The following is a 12,230-nucleotide window of genomic DNA, read 5'->3' on the forward strand; positions in this document are numbered from 1 at the left end:
ATTTGGTTACCAGCGGAGTACTTAACCCTTTGACCCACTCGGGGATTTCTTAACCCAAGGTGGACCTTTAGGTAGTTCACAAAATACAAACTAGATTGACTTCCACTATTGGTTCTTTATCGGCCATTTTCTTCCTTTTTTTAAACTCTTTGATGGCATATATATCCTTTCCCTGTTCAAACAGTGAGATCCCAGATGGTCATTTAAAAGCAGGGTTGGGATGAAGCATGGGAAGGGGTGTGTGTACTTCCCTTGAAATATGATTATGGAACAAAGGAAGGGAGGGCAGATGACACATAGGGGCAAAGCCACAATTAAGACAGCTAAAGGGGTGGACAGACAGCCATACCCAAGCTGGGTTAAGTGGTTAGAAATGGTCCAGAGGTATAACTTAGAAAGAAGAAGATTAATATGAGGATCCTAATCAGAGGATAGGAAGCAGAGGTCTTTAAAGGACGATACCAGGACCCGGTAACAGACACTATTTTGTAATAGTTTTATGACATATGTTCATGTATCATACACTTCAAGGCTCAGTCATGTGCAATCAGCCCTACAATCAGTTTTAGAACATTTTCTTTCTTCTTGTGCTCATCATTAGTCCTCCCTCTGCCACTTCCCTCCAACCACCTCTTCCCAACCCCCAGTAAGCCATTAACCCAGTTACTATCTCTATAGATTTACCTATCCCGGATTTCAGCCACTTTTTATAGGTGTTTGTTGCCCTGATAGAGTAGTGGTTACATGTTGGGCTGCAATCTGAAAAGTCAGCAGTTCAAAACCACCAGCTGCTCCAAAGGAGAAAGGTGGGGCTTCTACTCTGCTAAAGATGTCAGTCTCAGAAATTCACTGGGCAGTTCGACTCTGTCCTACGGGCTCACTAGGCAAAGGCATCCGCTGGAGAGCAGTGAGTTTGGTTCGTGGCTTGGGTTATAGGTGTTTGTACTTATCCCAGACCAGGGACAGAGGTATTTAGAATGGCATTTAGAAAATTTCTTCCCTGCTAACTTTTGTGTTCTAGTGAATAATCTTTTTTCCTTTCTCTCTTTTCTTTTTCTTTAATAAAATTTTTATTGGGGCCTCTTACATATCTATTAAAAATCCATGCATCATTTGTATTAAGCACATTTTGTACATATGTTGCCATCATCATTTTATTTCATTTTCCCCTTCTTTTTGGCCATCATCATTTTCAAAACATTTTCTTTCTACTTGAGCCCTTGGTACCAGCTCTTCTTTATACCCTTCCTCCCTTACCTTCCCACCCCTGTGATCCTACCATAAATTATAAATTATTATTATTTTCAGACTTATACTATCCACTTTCTCCCTTTTCCCACGTGTCTGTTGCTCATCCCACTGTGGGTGGGGGTGAGGAGAGTCATACGTTGATCATTGTGATTGATTCTCCCTTTCGCCCCCTTCTCCCTCCACCTTCCTCCTGCTCTCATGGAACCGATCTCCCATTATTGTTCTCGAGGGGTTTATCTGTCCTGGATTCCATGTGTTGAGAGCTCTTATCTGCACCAGTGTCCATGCTTTGGTCTAGTTGGATTTGTAAGGTAGACCTGGGGTCATGATAGGGACGAGGGAGTACGAGCATTAAAAAATGAGAGGAATGTTGTGTGTTTCCTTAGTGCTATAGTGCACCTGACTGGCTTGTCTGTGAGGAGATGTCTAATTTTCTACAGATGGGCTCCACTCTGAACCCCTAGTTCACAGAAACATGACTGTTTGTTTTGGGTCTTCTGACACCTGCTCCCATCAACACCTCGTGATCACACAGGCTGGTGTCCTTCTACAAAGTGGGTTTTGTTGCTTCCCTGCTAGGTGACGGTTTGTTTAATCTCAAGCATTTAAGATCCCAGATGCCATATCTTTTGATAGGCAGGCACCATCAGCTTTCTTCACCACATTTACAAATGCATCCATTTCGACTTAAGTGATTTTGTTGGGAAGCTAAATATCACAGAATGCCAGGTTATTAGAACAAAGTGTTCTTGCGTTGAGGGAGTACTTGAGTAGAGGCCCAATGTCCATCTGCTACCTTGATACTTACCATATATATATATATTTATAGCCATATCATTATAGATTAATATATTTATATATACATGCCTATATTTATACCTCTGTAAACATCCTTTGCCTCCTTGTTCTTTCCTGTATTTCCTTTTACTGTCCTCCTGTCCCACTATCATGCTTGACCTTCATTCGGCTCCCAGTAGTTCCTCTCAGCTACAGTGCAGTTGGTCAATCCCCACCAGATATTCTACACCATCCACGCCATCGATTTTGGATCTCTTGTTCTCTTGTCCCTGGGTTTGTTGGTGCCCCACTCCCTTTCCCCCACCTCCCCCTCTCCCCTGTCTCCTTGAAACCATATGTCTCGACTCTGTTATTGATTTTGTCATGGTGATATTGAGATTTTCTGTCAACTTGAACTTGTGAAGGGGTAGAGTCCAATCTGTCAGTCAGGTCACAGCCTGATGATGCCTTCTGGGATTTGTGGCATTTTTTATAAGAGAGATGTTGGGGACCTCATCCCTCTTTCTCTGCTTCTCCCTTTCCCACTTGCTGGGACTCTGTCTGCCTCAGGGGTGAGTCCCTGTGTGGGTCACTGATGCTGGGAGCCCATTTGGGTGCTGTCAGTGTCCTGCCATGTTTCTACTGACCTTGCATCCATGGGTGTCTGCACCACCCACCTGTGAGTTCCCTGCTTCCTGCTTCATCTCTCAGTACCATGGGCCTCTCACAGACACTCATCCCAAATTAGTGAGTTGGGATGTCAGGTTTTAAGAAGACAAATCATAGGTGAGCCCCTGGAGCAGAAAGAAAGGAACACATGCATTTGAAGTTTCCCAGAACAAAGACTTGGGTGTTTCTGGAACACCTCCCTCCCATAGAAATGCCTCTTTTGAAGAACTAGTATGTCATTATTCAGTTAATGAAGCCCACATCGTATACACAACGTGAACCATCTTCCTCTCATCACTTTGCTTAATGGGAAGCTTGAAGCCAGATAGAAGCACATGCCTCCTCATTCTATACCTTTTGTATTTTTTGGAAGGCACTTGTGCTCACCACTACACCACTCTCATGGTTTGATTTTAGCCCTATTTGATGATACCTTTGTGGAGTAGAGTGGGGTCAAACCTGTCCACCAGGGGCTAACCTAGTGATGTCTCTCTGGGGATGTGGCCTTGTTAAAAGAGAGACAGTGGGACCTTCCTTCTTTCTTCCTTCATTCTTCCTGCTTATTTAGATTATATATCTGCCTCCAGGGGCTTGTCCATGTGGATCATGGTCCCAGAGCACTGCCAACACCCTGTCATGCTCCCACCAATCACAGATCCACTTGACTCCGCACTCACTGGCTTGTGAGATCCTGGTTTTCCACTTGACCCTTCTTTATCCTTGGCCTGAAGCTAGGTATGTCCAAAGAGGCTCTGGCTAGCTTTGGACTCATTGACTTCAGTTGGATTGGGATGAGATATTTTCACGATTATAAAATTACTACTTGACCTAAAGTTCTTTCTTACACTGGCTTCAGCCTATCACAACCAACAATGCCATTTTTGGGAAATCAAGTTTAAAGGTATTGTAGAAAAAAATTTGTATTGTATGTAAATATTTTCTGAAAATAAGTGAGATTGTGAATGATGATTACATGAAAATAAAATAGACATGAAATGATATTCCTTCAATAACGATCATTCTCAATTTCAGCTTTACTTTCCTGATATCCTAGATCATGGTGGAAAAGTCTCAGTTAAATAATCTTCATGTTTTGCACTTTTGCTTTTGGGGCAAAATTCTGTGTCTTATAATAATAGTCCACTTGAAAGTTATTGCTTTTGTAGGTAAATAACACCCTGCCTGGGCAATGTGTATAATAGTATTTTCTCACTAAGTGTCATAATCTAGGGAGATTTGTTGGATGTGGTCATTAGAGACTCTGGCATGCGGAGATTTATGAGGGTCATATTTTACAAAACCATTTGTTGTGTGAGTAACCAGAGGCTTGCCTCCTTCTTCTTTTTATAAGTAAAGAACTTTCAGGAGACAATAAAGCCCAAACTTTGATCATTCTACAGTCAGCACCGTGATTTGTAATTTTGGTAGACAAGCCAGCTTTGATATTGCTGTCTGCAAGTCTGAAGTTTATAATGCATGTAATTTGATTTTCTTTCTCTAGAGATATTTTATCTATCTGATGATGTGAGCCTTTATCAGTTTGAAAAAAGTAAAAATTTCCATAAACGCCATCGTGAAGGATGCTTATACTTTAAAAGATATGACTAAAACTCGTGCTGATTTTAAAACACATTTGTTGGATGAGTGTTTTTCATTTTGGTCATAAGTCTCTAAATGTTTCTAAGGCTTAACTTTACTCCTTGCTGCATTCATCTGCCTTTGTGTGTGTGATCTGTCAACTTGTCCTTAATGTCATCCATACTAAAACTTAGAAAAATCATCACACTGAAAGTCATTTTTCCATATGTTCAACTTTGTGTTTTAAAGTACTCCAGTTTTAGGAGAGCGATAGATGGACTCTTTGGTTTATGGAAACTACAAATTGCTCAGCAGTAACAATCCCTCATGCTTACAAGTAAGCACCTTATCCCTTTCCAATTGAACTTTTATAGATCTCATCCGAAAAGCTCTAGGAACTCGGTTGGGACTTGCATCTGTAACAGGCAACAGCACCGAGGTCCAAAGAGGAAGTGGACAATATTCGTTGTGACAGTGTGGCTCTACCATGGGGCGGGGAGCTCTGCCTCTTCAGACACGATGTGTGGACATTGCTTGGCAGAGGGATTGACACCATAGGGTTTCAAGAAAGGTTTGAGTCTTTCAATTTGCCTCCTTGTGCTTGGCACCTTTGTTTGTTTTAGAAAAAAATATCTACTGTCGGAATTGCCTCGTTCCTCTTAAGATTCTTTAATGATTTTCAGATGTCAATTAAATAACCTTTTTTAAAGCAGCAAATCAACTCACTGACAATATGCTCATGATGTGTATTCTAAAGGACAGTTTGGTTGTCATTAATGATGATAAGGTCCAGAGATTTATGAAACAGGCAAATGCATAAAAGAGATAGAGAATAATAGCATAAGCTCTCTGAATAGCCATTGATCTGTTTAAAATTTTTTAATTGGGTTGAAATTTATATTTCATATTTCAGGTCTTCAATTTTGTGTTTATCCAGTTATGCTACTTATGAAGCGCTCCTCTTCCGATACTCAAATCATCAGAGAAGCTAGATTCTATGAAGAAGAAAGTGACATCAGGATTGGAGAGGGCTTATTAACAACCTGTGTTATGAAGATGACACAGCCTCGCTTGCTGAAGGTGAAGAGGATTTGAAGCACTTGCCGATGAAGCTCAAGGACTGCAGCTTCATTTTGGATGGCATGTAAAGAAGACCAAAATCCTCACAACTGGAACAATTGGCGACATCCTGATAAGCGGGAAAAAGCTGCAGTCGCCAAGGATTTTGTCTTGCTTAGATCCACAATCAATGCTCATGGAAGCAGCAGTCAAGAGGCCAAAAGGTGAGTTGCATTGGGTAAATCTGAAGCAAAAGATTTATTTAGAGTATTGTAAAGCAAGGATGTTATTTTGAAGACAAAGAGGTACGTGACCTAAGCCATGGTTTTTTCAATTTCCTTACACATGTAAAAGTTGTACATTGAATATGGAAAACTGAATAAGATGTACCCCAAACTAGATTATGTAATAAGAAAGAATTTTAAAATATTAAGGAAAAATTAACTAGCACTTTACAAAAGTAATGAAACTATTATGTAAGATATTTCCCTATTACCTCTTGATTGGCATCCTCGCTTACAATATTCTTAATTTTTTTCACGAGCATCATCAGCTGTGAGATAGCCTTAATCATCTTTTCACTCTAGGAAAAGAATCTTATTCCTTTATATGTAAGCTAATTAGACGATAGTCATTGTGCTTGATATTTTAGGAACGGGAGACTTCTGTTTGCTGAACATATGTTCATCTTTGAAAAACCATTTCCACTTCTTTTGATCTTACAGTAATTGTTCTGACACTATGGATAGCTCTTTAAACACTTTCGGGAATTTCAAAATTCACTCATAATATCTTGTGGTAATTTGAGCCCTAACACAAAGCTGAAAGGAATGGCAGGGTGACTCTCTCTGGTTGCTTGGCACTTTTTCTATTTATGTTATATGTTTGTTTACTGAAGAAACAGACTAGGGAACAAAACTGTGGTAGTTCATCAAACGGACAATGAGTTTTATGAAGTGAATGAATACATATTATTTATTTGGCATATTAGTGCCCCAGTTTTTATACCCATGGACAGAATGAACATTACTACGGGTGATTTGAATGTGCTATTACACAGATGAGCATTGAAAAAGAATAAGGAATGGAAATCTGTGATTTCCAAATTGGCCATCTGGACAGATGCCCACCCCAATGCCTAGTGCCAATTTAGCAACTGGTTTGCCAAACTCAACAAAAAAAAATCAGATATTGGTTCTGCCGGAGTGAACTGGCAGAATCCCACCACTGATTCTCTGTTCTGACGTTTATAATGGGATTTCTTTCTATCCTTCTTCTTCATAAATCATTGGCGTTCTTAATTTATTTGTGATTTGCGGGGTCAAGATCTTGGGAAAGGCTAGTCTGGGCTCCTCTTGCGCAGGGACTTTTCTGGAGTTGCAGTGAGGTGGCAGACATCAGTGGTCCTCAACCTTCCTCATGCCACGACCCTTTGATACAGTTCCTCATGCTGTGGTGACCCCTCAACCATAAAACCATTTTCATTGCTGTTTCATAACTGTAATGTTGTTACTGTTATGAATCAGGCAACCCCTGCAAAAGGGTCATTTGACCCCCAAAGGGGTCGTGACCCACAGGTTGAGAACCACTGGACATCAGAGTGCTAAACCGGCTTGGTCTCCGAGACAAAATTGGGCTGTCCTTCAGAATGTGTCCTTTGACCTTTGCAAGATATCTAGAGGTAACCAGGCATCTTATAAAATGGACGACTTTCCCCAGAATGAATAGCTTAAGAGAAACAGGCAAAGTTTTCTCTATAGAAGAAAGGGCAAGAATCCCCTTATGTTGCCCTCTGGCCACAAGCGGATGGCTTCAACGCTGGGTTCCTGCGAAGCAAGTGGGAGGATGGCCACGGACCAGACAGTGTTTCGGTCTATCTCAGCTGGGGTTGCTGTGAGTTGGCACGGCGTCAAGGGCACTTAACAACACAACAACTTGCAAAATGTACTGCCCATCTGTCAGTTTGTCATCTGTAATAGCATCGTTCTATGATGGGCACATAAAATGCCAACACCATTTCAAATACCAGCAGGGCCATCCAGATGGACAGGTTTCAGCAGGGCTTCCAGCTTAAGGCACACGAGGAAGAAAAATCTAGGCATTTACTTCCTAAAATTAGCCTATAAAAACCTATGGATCAAAACAGAATATTGTCTGACTGGGCTCAAGCATGCTAATGATTGTGGAGTAGTGTAGAATGAGGCGACATTTACTTCTGCGATACAGGGTGTCTCCATGAGTCAGAGTCCTTTTGAGCTGACAACAAAACTCCAAAATATATCACTTCCTCTCAAGTCCCTGTGAACATCTTATCCACTAAGGCATCAGGATTGTACTCCAGACAAATAACTGGAGCTCATCTAAATGAGTTCCAGGTGTCAAGAAGGTGCTTTGTGTTTGCGTCCTTGGTCAAAGCTACTAACGAACCCAAATTGTATTACCTAAAAAAGGGAATCATCTGCTTCTGACACACCCAATATACAGTGCTGACCCAGCCAGGGATCATGTAACTGCCGTATATACTCTTACTCCAAGGGGGAAGTGATAGACACATAGCAATCATTGAGTCACATTAACTCTATTATCCAGCTAGCCACTCTCTTCAGTTTGATTAGGACCCGATTCGGCTTCTAGAATACAATGAAAGTAATTTGATGCGAATTTATTTCACAAATATATTAACATAATTCTCTTTGCTCTCATATTTTTTTCTTACAAAAGTTATTCCTACTTTCTGGGGAGAAATGTTGAAAGAGCTCTGATTGTGCTATCAATTGTGTTTTACTTGATTTTAACAAGCCCGGGTAATGGTCAGGTGCTTGATTTAGTCGTGTACAGGCCATCTTTGATATCCATTTACGTTTTACTTTTATTTTCATTCAAGTAGGTGCTGAAAACCCTGACTTTCAAACATATGAAATGCTAATTGAATATTTATTCTCATGATAGCAAATTGAACATTTGTTCTCATAAGCTCTATTTCAGGAGGTCTTTTTTTTTTAGAAAACCCCCAGACCTTACCAAGGTTCTTTCTTTGGGGGTGAGATTTATAATTTCAGTTCCTTTGTCCTCAAACCGATGAAGGTCTCTTGCCCACAAGTTTCCTCGTTGGTGCTGTGTAAGCTTGCAAGAAAAGAATTACACATTCCCTTTCCATTGGGCAGACATCACTTTCAGAAGACGTTTGTAGTATTTCCGAATGCCTGCAGACTTCTCTCAAATTGACCAGATTTTTATCATCTGCAACTTCCTACCACACTGGAAAGTGTTCACAACTTTCCGACACTAATCTCTGCTTCCAATGTGATATGTTGGCCAACAGAGTCCTCAATTGCCTAGCAGCACTCACAAAAATGATTTCAGAGCTTCCAGTTATACCATTCACCTCATGTTTAAGTGTCCAAATAGCTGTTAACTGAGCCAAGACATAAATGTTCTTACATCCCATCAGACTGCTCTGAGCATATGATTTACTTTTCTCATAAAAAAACATGCAACTTCTGACCAGAATCCAACAATCCCTAGGAAATAGATCCTCTTATATGCCAGAGACCGTTGGTGTATTCTGCTTCCTTTCCTAATCAAGGCACTTGAAGCATCTGTGATTTCAAACTCAGACCAGTTGAACATGTGCATTTCAAGGGAAGACAGGAAGCCCTGAGAAGAGCCGATGTATTTGAATTATGGTGTTGGAGAAGACTCTTGAAAGGAATGCGGACTGCCAGAAGAACAGACAAATCTCTTCTGGAAGAGGTGAAGGCAGCATGCTCTACATAGAAGCTATGGTGGCCAGACCTCATCTCACACACTTTAGACATGTTGTCAGGAGGGACTGGTCCATGGTGAAAGGCTAGAGTAGAGTGGAGGGCTGATGAAAAAGAGGAATCACCTCAAAGAGGTGAAGCATAGCAACGGTTGTGAGGATGGAGCAGAAAGGGGCAGGGCTTCAGTCTGTTGCAGGTCACGCTGAATCTGAATCAACTCCAGGGCCCCTAGCAGCAGCGGAGCACACTTTTTGACTGGTTGGAAGGAAATTTCATGACACACTTCCTTTTTTTCTTAGACAGTCTATCAGTCAGGTTTTGCCAGAGGAACAGAACCTCTGTGTGTGTGTGTGTGTGTGTGTGTGTGTGTGTGTGTTTGTGTGTGTGTGTGTGTGTGTGTGACCTTTTGATCGTGGCCTGGTGGTGCAATGATGAAAGCACTTATTTTTGAGTCAACAGGTCAGCTCCCTCTGGGAGAAACCCTCGCCTATGGTAGTCTGCTCTCCAGATGTTCAGAACCTTGGAAGCTCTATTTGGCAGTTCTACTCTGTCCTGGAGAGGGGTTGAGTCAACAGCAGTATATATATATATTTTAAGAAATACATTTCAAGAATTTGGTTCAGATAGACTGATACAAAACTCTCAGGTGGTTGTTGACATTATAACCTTAAGGCAGAATTTCTTCTTTGTCAGGCAAGCATGTCTTGCTATCAAAACCTTTCAAGGATTTGGAGAAGGTCGATTCACATGCTTGAGAATATTTTCCTTTACCTAAAGTTAACTTATTACACATGGTAACCACAGCTTTACTACACTGTCGCCGCACCACGAACTCAGTGTTTGACTGGACAGCTGCGGACTACATCTTACCTAAATTGACTCATGAAACTAATGAGCCTAGATGTTAGTTAGAAAAACCACTGAAAATCATGTCATTTTCTTGTGACAGGTCTTTGACTGTGACATCCAAAGTCACCAAGCCAAAATACCAGAAACCTTCTAAAGAGCATTCTACCTGAATCTCTTGAAAAGTTGTTTTGTTTCTTTTTTGAAAGTCTGCAATATTTTCATTAATCTTCACAAATGTCACACTTCAAATCCATCCACTCCCCTGTCTCCCTTACTCATTGTCCAATTTTTACATACATATGAAGGAATTATTGAAATGTATGAAGCTGATGAAGCACTGAAAGTTTTCACTCTTCTATGCCAAACATTTTTTTTGGAAGACAGCTACCTGGATAACTGATGGGAAGGGTTCCATAATTTCACTCATTTCAAAAGAGGTGACCCAGCAAAAGGTAGAAATTATTGAATAGTACAATTAATGTCAGATGCAAGTAAAATTTTGATGAAGATAATTCAACAATAGTTGCAGCAGTATGTCATTAGGGAGCTTCCATAAATTCAAGCCAGATTCAGAAAAAGATGTAACAGTGAGATATCAATGTTGATTTCAGATGCATTTTGCCTGAAAATAGAGAATAGCAGACAGGTGTTTACTGTATCTTACTGATTCTGCAAAGGCATCTGACTGTGTGGATCATACCAAACTACAGATAGCATTGAGAAAAAGGAACATGCCAGACCAATTAATTTTGTGTGGAACCTGTCCATCAAATGTGAGACAGCCCTTTGAACAACACAAGGGCATACAGCATGGCTTAAAATCAGGCAAGGTATGTGTCAGGGTTATAGCATCTTGCTATGACTTATTCAATCTGTATATTGAGCAAATGATCTGACAACATGGACTATATGAAGAAGGACATGGCATTACAAATGGAGGAATTCTTCATAATACCCTATGATCTGCAGATGCCACAACTTTGCTTACTGAGAGTGAGGAGGACTTGCACTTACTGATTAAAACTAAAGATTGGAACTTCAGTGTTGGGGTATAGGACTCAACACTTGAATCAGTCTTCAGGAGCAACATGTGATTGTGGAAAATATTAAAGAGATACAGAGAGACAGTGGGGCACAGGGGCTCCTCGTCCCATGTCAGGACTGAGAGAATGAATGGGTATGTGCTTGTATACTGGGGTTTACAGATCTTTCATAAGGCATGCATGTCATACAGTTAACATCTATAGAGTCAATGAGTAATATCATACGTAGGTAATATAATAAGCAATAACATCCCAGACTCTCCCCAGGGGGTGGCTACATTTTACTTTGGCTTGGCTATAGAACCTGATGGCTCTTATCCTCAGCTAGCATTCAGGCACGGGGAATAGACAGACACAAGTATGAGGCATCTTTTATGGTAGGCCTTTTGCGACTGTTCCTTTATGGGGGGGGTGGGGTTATTGGAGGGACTGTGTTCAATCATTAGAATGTATATTGGGACTTATTTATATCTCATAACTGTGAGGGTGTGCCCCCACTGGAGCTGGCTTTCCAGACGTGTACTTATGAACATCGAAGATTTAACTGCAGTACTTTTTCATCCAGTCCCTCAGTTAACCACAAGTATGGGTTGTAACAAAGTAAAGCAAAGAAAAATCCTCAAAAGTGGATCAATAGACAATATCATGATGAATAGAAAAAAAGGTTGAAGATGCCAAAGATTTAATTTTACTTGGCTTCACAAGCAATAATCATGGAAGCAGTGGTCAAGAGATCCAGTAGCACATTACATTTGGGAAAATCTTCTGCACAAGACTCCTTTCAAGTGTTGAAGAACAAGGACGTCACTTTGAGGACTTAGGAGGACCTGACCCAAACCATTGTATTTTAATCACCTCATATGAATGTGAAAGCTGGAGAATGCTTAAAGAAGGCCGCAGAAGAAATGATATATCTGAATTATGGCATTGACAAGGCTATTGAAAGTACTGTGGATTGCCAGAAGAAAAAATAGATCTATTTTGTAAACAGTACAATCAGAATGCTCCTTATAAGAGAGCTTAACGCAAGCCTGTCTTGTGTACTTTGAACATGTTCAGGAGCAACCAGTTGCTGGAAAATGGCATCATGCTTGGTAGAGCGTCGGCAAAAAAGAGGAAGATCCTCTTCAAGATGGATTATAGAGTGGTTGCAACAATGGACTCAAACATAATAACAATTATGAGCCTTGTACAAGACGGCTCAGAGCTTCGTTGTCTTGTAAATAGGAACCGATTAGAT

This window comes from Tenrec ecaudatus, chromosome 3 (genome assembly GCF_050624435.1).
Source record: "Tenrec ecaudatus isolate mTenEca1 chromosome 3, mTenEca1.hap1, whole genome shotgun sequence".
In the NCBI taxonomy this organism is placed as follows: domain Eukaryota; kingdom Metazoa; phylum Chordata; class Mammalia; order Afrosoricida; family Tenrecidae; genus Tenrec; species Tenrec ecaudatus.